General features: G+C 37.9%; 1 protein-coding gene across 7 annotated transcripts in view; it reads left to right on the top strand.

The window, feature by feature from the left end:
• Nucleotides 1-11,589, top strand: part of LOC106092575 (uncharacterized) — a 133,879-nt gene that overhangs the window by 12,324 nt on the left and 109,966 nt on the right. The gene's annotated exons all lie outside the window — the stretch shown is intronic.

The following is an 11,589-nucleotide window of genomic DNA, read 5'->3' as shown; positions in this document are numbered from 1 at the left end:
GCAATCCTACAATCAAAATGAACAATGATACATTTAGTTAAACATTTTATAAATTTTTTTTCAAAGTCGAAATACCTAATAATCGATGAACAACTACTGCGTGGGCCACTGTGCAAAAATGGAAAAACTTGACTCGATTAGATCGGCCTCATACGACTTTTATACTACTCTATTCCAGAAAATCGTCTAATGTGGATAAGTTCTTAGTTCCAGCCGATAGATGTGTGTATAGACCAAATGTATAATATGGCTTGAACAACACATCATATTTGCCAATATTTCATGTTATATAAATGGATTTGTACTCCTGAAAAAAAAATTAATAATTAAATGAAGTTTCTGACATTCCTCCGACTTCATAATAGCTACGTGCCATTACTTGCAATAACCTTTCTCGCAGTAGCCAGCCATTAACAAATAAATATCATATGTGTATTCCTCTTACAAGACTCTCTGGTGCGTATGAATGTACTCATGTAAAGTACAATAAATTGAGGTAGACACGAGTTTACTCATGCACTTACACTTACGATAAAAGTAATTAAAGTCTCGAATTAAATTACCTCTGCTTGCTTGCCAATGGAAAAAGTGGAAACATTTAATTGAAGTGTGACATTATCAATATATACTCCGTACATGCGAGTATTTAGTATTTACAATAATGTACATTCATGCATACATGCGCCTCTACATGTACAAACATGCAGGTACCATGTCCCTCCAAACATTTGGGAGTGACTTTCTCACTCCCTTCCAGAATTGTATGATAGTTTGTAGAGATTTCATGATTTAAAACAACAAAATACATTACTATCGGACTTCTATCATTCATGTTTTGCTAATTAGTTTCTCATAAGCAGCTGTTATTGTTACAAATCAAAAAATAGATTTTGTTGGTGTTGTTGTTTTAGACGCTAACTCAAAATCGTCACACAAGAGAATGTGTGTTAGCCTTCAGTAATGAAAAAGGCGCGTAACACAGATGGATCGCATACGTCTCACAATCGTCAGGTTGTCTGTTCAAATACCAGTCAGGGAGAATCATAGCAAAAACAAGTAAAAGCGTGCTAAGTTCGGCCGGGCCGAATCTTATATACCCTCCACCATGGATCGCATTTGTCGAGTTCTTTTCCCGGCATCTCTTCTTAGGCAAAAAAGGATATAAGAAAAGATTTGCTCTGCTATTAGAGCGATATCAAGATCCGGTCCGGTTTGGACCACAATTAAATTATATGTTGGAGACCTGTGTAAAATGTCAGCCAATTCGAATAAGAATTGCGCCCTTTGGGGGCTCATGAAGTAAAATAGAGAGATCGATTTATATGGGAGCTGTATCGGGCTATAGACCGATTTGGACCATAATAAACACATATGTTGATGGTCATGAAAGAATCCGTCGTACAAAATTTCAGGCAAATCGGATAATAATTGCGACCTCTAGAGGTCAAGAAGTCAAGATCCCAGATCGGTTTATATGACAGCTATATCAGGTTATGAACCGATTTGAACCATACTTGGCACAGTTGTTGTATATCATAACAAAACACGTCGTGCCAAAATTCATTCAAATTGGATAAGAATTGCGCCCTCTAGAGGCTCAAGAAGTCAAGACACAAGATCGGTTTATTGACAGCTATATAAGGTTATGGACCGATTTGAACCATACTTGGCACAGTTGTTGGATATCGTAACAAAACACGTCGTGCAAAATTTCATTCCAATCGGATAAGAATTGCGCTCTCTAGAGGCTCAAGAAGTCAAGACCCAAGATCGGTTTATATGACAGCTATATCAGGTTATGAACCGATTTGAACCATACTTGGCACAGTTGTTGGATGTCATAACAAAACACGTCGTGCAAAATTTCATCCCAATCGGATAAGAATTGCGCACTCTAGAGGCTCAAGAAGTCAAGACCCAAGATCGGTTTATATGGCAGCTATATCAAAACATGGACCGATATAGCCCATTTACAATACCAACCGACCTACACTAATAAGAAGTATTTGTGCAAAATTTCAAGCGGCTAGCTTTACTCCTTCGGAAGTTAGCGTGCTTTCGACAGACAGACGGACGGACGGACGGACAGACGGACGGACATGGCTAGATCGACATAAAATTTCACGACGATCAAGAATATATATACTTTATGGGGTCTCAGACGAATATTTCGAGTAGTTACAAACAGAATGACGAAATTAGTATACCCCCCATCTTATGGTGGAGGGTATAATAAAATTAGAAATTAGCTTCACTCTAATAGGTAAAAAATATTTATTTTTTATTAATGACTTTGATTATCGACTTTTAAACTTTTTTTAGTCCCTATTTAGTCTCTCATGGGTATATATCGCAGTGGCAGTGGCCCGTTTTCTCCCCTAGGGAGAAACTAATTAGAGTAAACAAGTAAAAGCGTGCTAAGTTCGGCCGGGCCGAATCTTATATACCCTCCACCATGGATCGCATTTGTCGAGTTCTTTTCCCGGCATCTCTTCTTAGTCAAAAAAAAGGATATAAGAAAAGATTTGCTCTGCTATTAGAGCGATATCAAAATATGGTCCGGTTTGGACCATAATTAAATTATATGTTGGAGACCTGTGTAAAATGTCAGCCAATTCGAATAAGAATTGCGCCCTTTGTGGGCTCAAGAAGTAAAATAGAGAGATCGATTTATATGGGAGCTGTATCGGGCTATAGACCGATTCAGACCATAATAAACACGTATGTTGATAGTCATGAGAGGATCCGTCGTACAAAATTTCAGGCAAATCGGATAATAATCAAGAAGTCAAGATCCCAGATCGGTTTATATGGCAGCTATATCAGGTTATGAACCGACTTGTACTTTATTTGACATAGTTGTTGAAAGTAACAATGAAAAACGTCTTGCGAAATTTCAGCCAAATCGGATAGGAATTGTGCCCTCTAGAAGCTCAAGAAGTCAAGTCCCCACATCTGTTTATATGACAGCTATATCAGGTAATGAACCGATTTGAACCATATTTGGCACAGTTGTTGGATATCATAACAAAGTACTACGTGCCAAAATACATTCAAATTGGATAAGAATTGCGCCCTCTAGAGGCTCAAGAAGTCAAGACCCAAGATCGGTTTATATGACAGCTATATAAGGTTGTGGACCGATTTGAACCATACTTGGCACACTTGTTGGATATCGCAACAAAACATGTCGTGCAAAATTTCATTCCAATCGGATAAGAATTGCGCACTCTAGAGGCTCAAGAAGTCAAGATCTCAGATCGGTTTATATGGCAGCTATATCAGGTTATGAACCGATTTGAGCCATACTTGGCACAGTTGTTGGATATAATAACAAAACACGTCGTGCAAAATTTCATTCCAATCGGATAAGAATTGCGCACTCTAGAGGCTCAAGAAGTCAAGACCCAAGATCGGTTTATATGACAGCTACATAAGGTTATTAACCGATTTGAACCATACTTGGCACAGTTGTTGGATATGGGAACAAAACACGTCGTGCAAAATTTCATTCCAATCGGATAAGAATTGCGCACTCTAGAGGCTCAAGAAGTCAAGACCCCAGATCGGTTTATATGGCAGCTATATCAGGTTATGAACCGATTTGAACAATACTTAGCACAGTTGTTGGATATAATAACAAAACACGTCGTGCAAAATTTCATTCCAATCGGATAAGAATTGCGCTCTCTAGAGGCTCAAGAAGTCAAGATCCAAGATCGGTTTATATGGCAGCTATATCAAAACATGGACCGATATGGCCCATTTACAATACCAACCGACCTACACTAATAAGAAGTGTTTGTGCAAAATTTCAAGCGGCTAGCTTTACTCCTTCGGAAGTTAGCGTGCTTTCGACAGACAGACGGACGGACGGACGGACAGACGGACGGACATGGCTAGATCGACATAAATTTCGCGACGATCAAGAATATATATACTTTATGGTGTCTCAGACGAATATTTCGAGTAGTTACAATCAGAATGACGAAATTAGTATACCCCCCATCTTATGGTGGAGGGTATAAAAATGATATCGCCTGAGATTGTTTTCAACTTCCTTGAGTGTAGATTTAAAGACTCACGCGATAGAAAATGTTTGCAGGGGTCCATAGAATGTATCGCGTATAATGACTTTTTGTACTAACCGGTACTTGCGTTTACTGCAAAACGGCTTCGATTCAGCGCCCACTGTTATTACAAAATCATTAACTGTTGCATTTAATTAAAACATTAATAAATGTTGAAGGCAGAAACTTGAAAATATAAACAAAAGGGGCTTGGTCCCTTGTAAACTGGGTTAATTTCTCCAAGGCCATTTACAACATACATACATGCATACACGCAGCTACATCGTTTCAAGTTCCTTTGAATCAATGATGATTCTGTAAAAAGAATTGCGTAATATTTCTGAAATGTTTATAAAACCTTAGCTTAGACACCATTGGTGTTTTTTTTTTTTTGTTAACAGCTGAAATTATTTTGATAATGTCCTTTGTTAAAGGGAGAGAGGGAACCATAGTAACTGCTATTATTCCATCAGCAGCTATTATACCGTTCTGAAATGACACTAGATGCCAATCGCTGAGACTGGGATATGTCACCACCTTAGTAATTCATAATGGAAAAATTATAACTTGAACAAGTGAGATCGTGCCAAGTTCGGCCGGGCCGAATATTATATACCCTCCACCATGGATCGCATTTGTCGAGTTCTTTGCACGGAATGTCTTTTTAGGCAAACAATTAAATGCTGAACATTATAGAAGTCTTTGTGTTATATTTCAGTCCATTCGGATAAGAATTGTACCTTGTAGAGGTTTAAGAAGCAAATTCGGGAGATTGGTTTTTATCGGAGCTGTATCAAGCTTTAGATCGATTCAGACCATATGACACGAATGTTGAAGGTCATGGGAGAAGCCGTTGTACAAAATTTCAGCCAAATCGGATGAGAATTGCGCCTTCTAGAGGCTCAAGAAGTCAAGATCCCAGGTCGGTTCATATGGCAGCTATATCAGGGTATGCACCGATTTGCACCATACTTAATACAGTTGTATGCAAAATTTCAGCCAAATCAGATGAGAATTGTTCACTCTAGCGGTTCAAGAAGTCAAGACCCAAGATCGGTTTATGTGGCAGCTGTACCAGGTTTAAGACCGATTTGAACCATACTTGACACAGTTATTGGAAGTGATACCAAAACACCACGTGCAAAATTAAAGCCAAATCGGATAAGAAGTGCGCCCTCTAAAAGCTGAAGGAATCAAGACCCAAGATAGGTTTATATGGTAGCTATTTCAGGTTATGAACCAATTTGAACAATACTCAGGAAAATTATTTGAAACGGTACCAAAACACCACCACGTGCAAAATTTCAGTCAAATCGGACGAGAATTGCCCCCTCTAGAGGCTCAAGAAGTCAAGACCCAAGATCGGTTTGTATGGCAGCTATATCAAAATATGGACCAAATTGGCCCATTTACAATACCAACCGACCTACGCTAATAAGAAGAAATTTCAAGTGGCTAGCTTTACTCCTTCGAAAGTTAGCGTGCTTTCGACACACAGACAGACGGACAGACGGACGGACGGACATGGCTAAATCGACTTAAAATGTCATGACGATTAAGAATATATATATTTTATGGAGTCTTAGACACATATTTCGAGGTGTTACAAACAGAATGACGAAATAAGTATACCCCCATTCTATGGTGGAGGGTATAAAAAAAAATAATTAATAATAATTATCTACAATTAAAAACAATAAAGCTGTTCGAGCAACTATGTGCTTATTTACTACACTTTGTTTATAGAATTTCAGTTACAACATTTTTACTTTGAAATTATTTGCAAGGAGGGATAAACTCGTACTTATTTGAGCCTACATGAGAATTAATATATGCATGTACAAAATCTTCCCTTAGAATGGAAGAGGCAGCTCCATATCAATACTCACGCAAGTAAAAATAGTGTCTGTCTAATTTGTCAGAAGAGAGAGGAGCTGGAAAATCTATTGCGAGTTCAGCTAACGGAACAAATGTTCTGTCATTTATTTCATTTTTTTTTATTAATTCATTTCAATATAATACAAGAAGCCTCATGATTAAATAACTGTTTTACAAGGCAACCTACTTCAGCAAAATTAACTACACAATATGAAAAAGGTAAAAGATCAAATCTTATTAAAAAAATGTACGAGTAGCAAATTTGGCCAGTTTTGTCAACAATTCAGCGGCAAAAAGCGTAATGAAAATTGTAAAAGGGGGAAAAAGAGTAAAATTTTGTATAAAAAAATAGTAGGTTAGGTTAGGTAAGAGTGGCAGTCTTTTACGGACTCACTGAGACAATTCTAGGTCCATTGTGAAGCCGCAGTAGCGGATCGTGGTGGGAATCGGACTCACGATCACGCTGTGGCAACTCGTCTACCGGGGCGCCTGTAAACAAGAGTAAAAAGCACTAACTGAAATTTTTGTAAATCTTGCAACAAAATGTGTAATTTTAACGAAAAATAGTTGCTTTCGTAATTTGACATTAGGATTGTTCTTGAATAAGACAAAACCCCTAAAAATTACAACAAGTGAACGATTTGACGCATTATAATGGGGCCATTGAAAATTTTGATTTGGTTGACCCATCAGAACGCAAAGGTTCAAATCTCGAATGGAGCCACAAATAACATCGTCTCCTTCCCGCCAAAAAGATGTAAGTGCGATAACTGAAGACTGTTCCACCTTCTGTTTAGATTTTGTGTCGATAATCCAAGCCGTTATGAATTTACAACAAAAACAATTTCAATGTAAGTGTCATTTTAATTTTGGTATATAAATTCTGTGGCAGCGAAGGGCATCTCAAAAATTAAGCAATATTGCAAAAACAATGTAACTTATCATATTTGGAGTAGAGAGAGTATCTGAGGGGCGCCCCACCCTCGAGCAAACCACGAAAGAGAAATATTGGCCTACCGGGACAGTACTAGACCCAAATTTAAAGTCTTTGGAAGTGCAGTGATCACCAATAAACGCATATTGGTTGTTGTTGTTCTAGCAGCGTGTTGTACACTGAGGCGGCAGTCCTTGCGTGTCAATCTGGTACATACAACCGGCTGTCATGGGATTGCCCATATTGGTCAGACGGGACAATATGGGACTCAAATAAAAGGCATTTGGAAGTAAAATACGAAGGTTGTAGCAAAATTTGGAGACACCCAAAGAAACTTCCCAAGACGAAATCATGGGTAGATTGGAAAATATAGGCTTTAAATTAAACGACTTTGGGAGAATATTACGGATTCGATATATTTGGAACGAAGGGAGCGGAGCGGCCCAGTTGCGGCCACTTCAGTCTGCTCCAAATCCCCGATTATAAGTTAGTAACAACACGTTAAGATCGACTAGGCCTAAATTGGTTAAAAACGCAATATGTATAACGCTATAATTTTATTCGAGAAATCTTTTGTACATTTATATCATATTACGTTCCGATCTAGACTATATCGATCAAGCGTTTTGAGTTGTCAAAAACAACTCACAGTCTCAAATTTGGTTGATATCGGGTATTTAGTACAATTCGGGCCCATTCTTACTACTTTTAAACGCAGATCGGTCTATACGGCAGCTTTGTAAAAAAAGGCCGATCTGGGCCATAATTAGAAAGTGTGTTGAGGACCCTAACACAAATCTCTGTTCTAAATTTCATTATGGGCTCACGACCATATATTGGGAGATCGGTCTATATGGCAGCTATATCCAAGTGTGGTCTGATCTGGGCCATATTCGGTCCGGATGTCACGAGACTTTATACAATTGTCTGTTCCAAAATTCAGAGGAATCGGATAATAACTGCGGCTTCTATGAGCTTCTGACCCTAAATCAGGAGATCGGTCTATACGTCAGCTATAGACAAATATTGCCGAATATGGACGTAAGTTGGCATAAATGTGTAGGTGTCCAGTATGACTCTCTGTTTCAAATTGCATTAAAATCGCATTTAAAATAACTTCATATTTAATTTTTTTTGATTAATATTTACTTTTTTTACTTAGGAATGTTGATATTCATCAATATTCTTGCAAATTTATAATATTTTAAAAATTGCTATGTCCTTTGCAATAATCTTACCAGTCAAACATTTCACCGGTGTTGAAAAACTTTTGACTCTCTCTGTATGTATAAAAATACATGCAGTTTAATAATCATAAGAAATTAATTAGGCCAACGATGATAGTAGGTGATTTATTGTACATGAAGAGACAAAGAAAGTCTGTTTAATTTACCAAACCGCATTTTAAGTGACATGTTTTATATTTTTTGCGTTTTTAGTTGCTTTTCAACCATATGTAATAAGTGACGCGTATGCTGATGACATAATTGGTGGAATATTTCTCGGCACTCTTAGAGATATAATTCAGCAATGTCTACGTACAACAGCGAAGTGGCAGTCAAAAGGAGTCTACGCGTTAATCCGTCCAAGGTGGATGTTGTTCTTTTAGCAAGAGAGAACATTCACTGAAACGGTAAAATACTTGGATATTTGCTGGACAGGAAATTGAACTTCAAATCCAATATTTTGGAAAAGACCTATATCACACACACCTGCAAGAGAGCCATTGACAAATGTTGGGAACTTAAACCTCGTGTCATGTACTGGCGTTGTGGTCTAGTGGATGGCGCTCCAAAAGTCCAACTACTGTTCAATGCATCACATTCGCACTGAGCATTCTAAAATATTTTTCAGAGGTGTTACTCCCCTCACCATTGTTGGCAGCACCTCCTTAAAAGAACTCTATGAAGAGACGTCGCTCAGCGGCACGCAGTTCAGACTCGGCTATAAAAGGAACCATTTTTATTGGGATACTAGCTGACCCGGGCCCGCACCGCTGGGCCTTCTTTTACTTTATATGGAACAAGAGTTTCCTTGGAATATTTATTTTCGACAATTAAAGATTTTTTAGTGAAATACCATGCTACGAAAATAGTATATCGCTTGACTAACAGTTTAACAATATAAGTGCCTTTATCTGAATCCCATATGATCTTTATTGGTCTACCAATTTAAGTTTGGATGTAAGGTGTACTCCCAGATACATGACCCTGAAAAAATATCAGCATCGTGCTTTTCTCTCAAATACCATTTATTTAAACCCCATATTGCCATTGGCTTAAGAGGAGTTTACAGTATGAGGCGTCCCCCAAACACATGGCCCCAAAATAGGTTTTCAAATCCGTTTTCTAATCTCAAATACGTTTCATTTGGCACGGCCGAAACATTTTTTCCCTTTGGGGGTGTTTTGGGAAAGGGGTGATGCCCCAAATACATGGTCCTACATTTGGATATAAAATTCGTATTCTACTCCCAAATACCTTTCTTTGCGCCCCATATTGCGATGGTCACTCAAAAATTGCTGTTTGTGGGGTATTTTGGGAAAGGGGTAGACCCCCAGAAAATTGGTTCCGAAAATGGGTATCAATTCTTACTCTACCCCCCCATACTTTTCATTTAGGCCCACATTGTCATGATCGGTAAATAAGTCCTGTTTGGGGGATGTTTTGGGGAAGGGGTCCACCCCCCAGAAGCGTGGTCCCACATTTGGTGTTTTGGGGGTTGGGGTGGTCCCCCTAACACTTGGTCCGACAAATGGATATCAGATACGTTTTCTTATCCTAAATACCTTTCATTCCAGTGCCATATTGTTGTGATTGATCTAAATATATGTTTGGTGGGTTTTAGGGAGGGGCGGCCCCCCTAGGTACCCTATCCGAAATTTGGACACCAAATTTTTATTTTTAGGGTACTATATGAGAGCACACAAAATTTCGCTTAAATCGCACCACCCATCTCCGAGATCTGGAGTTTCTGAAAATTAGGGTAAGGGGGAGGGTCCGCCCCTTCAGATATTAAAAAATGTAGTACCCTATTTTCACCACGGGGTCATTATACACCATCTGTGAATATTTCAAGAAAATCGGTTCAGCCGTTTCTGAGTCTATAAGGAACACACAAACATATTGGGTTGCCCAAAAAGTAATTGCGGATTTTTCATATAGTCGGCGTTGACAAATTTTTTCACAGCTTGTGACTCTGTAATTGCATTCTTTCTTCTGTCAGTTATCAGCAGTTACTTTTAGCTTGCTTTAGAAAAAAAAGTTTAAAAAAAGTATATTTTATTAAAGTTCATTCTAAGTTTTATTAAAAATGCATTTACTTTCTTTTAAAAAATCCGCAATTACTTTTTGGGCAACCCAATACAAACAAACCTACAAACACAAATTGATTTTTATATATAAGATATCTTCAATGTTCATAGGACTTCGATTATCCGGGAATCGATTATCGGGGAACCTCCATTATCCGTGATAAGCAAGGGATTATAAACACACTTTACCATTATATATGAATAACCAAACAAAATGAAAATAAATCGTAGATGGGAATTCCCTCGTTCTCATTTTTTGTGCAGAAGATGACTCTGTTTGTAGATATAAAACTTCTTAAAAGCCTTGGGAAACGCAGAATAACCAAAAGCGGACTTAGAAATTTAAAATGGTTGTCGATAACGATTTATGGGAATTTCAGTAGCAGGCTCATTGATAAAGGAAAAGCCTAAAGTATTCCACTCAAAGCTGAAGATAAGTTCGAAATGTGAATATTCTAACAGCTGAAAGAGAAAAAGTCTCAGCTGACTTTGTAATTGTCAATGAGCTTGTGGAAAATTGAAGAGAGCTTGCGAATATTAATCCGCCCCACTGCCACTATGATCATACACCTAAGGGAAAAATAAGCAATGAGACAAATTTATGATAGAGATGAAACTGTCCTATTTAGGAATTGTTTGCAATACAACGGTTTGGTACTCGTATACCATGATGAATCAATCATAGGATGGGCAATGGAGTAACCAACTGTATTATTGTGTGCTAATGCTGCTGCTACTCTCAAGTGCAAGGCGTTAGTTATTGGAAAAAGTGCTCGGATAAGATCTTTAATGAGTTCTTACCAACTTCACGCTATTTATGAAGCCAATAAAAGAGCTTTGGCAACTCGACAAATAATTTTTAGAATGGTTTTACATACATTTTTTCCCGAACTACGAGATTAATTTCAAAAAAATTGGTCTTAAAGATGATAATATTGGGTTGCCCAAAAAGTAATTGTCGGTAATATAGTAGTAATATAGTCGGCGTTGACAAATTTTTTCAACGGCTTGTGACTCTGTAATTGCATTCTTTCTTCTGTCAGTTATCAGCTGTTACTTTTAGCTTGCTTTAGAAGAAAAGTGAGCGACATTTTTTTGGCGTCAATTTTAATATGGGTACCACATGTATTGAAAGAAATTCATTTAACAAACCGAATCAACGCTTGTGATATGCACCTTAAACGCAATGAATTCGATCCGTTTTTAAAACGAATCATAACTGGAGATGAAAAATGGATTGTTTACAACAACGTTAGTCGAAAACGATCATGGTCCAAGCATGGTGAACCAGCTCAAACCACTTCAAAGGCTGATATCCACCAAAAGAAGGTTATGCTGTCTGTTTGGTGGGATTGGAAGGGTGTGGTATATTTTGAGCTGCTTCCAAGGAACCA

The sequence above is a fragment of the Stomoxys calcitrans genome, chromosome 1, assembly GCF_963082655.1.
Source record: "Stomoxys calcitrans chromosome 1, idStoCalc2.1, whole genome shotgun sequence".
NCBI lineage: Eukaryota > Metazoa > Arthropoda > Insecta > Diptera > Muscidae > Stomoxys > Stomoxys calcitrans.
The sequence above is the reverse complement of the archived record's forward strand: the minus strand, read 5'-3'. Positions and strand labels throughout refer to the sequence as shown.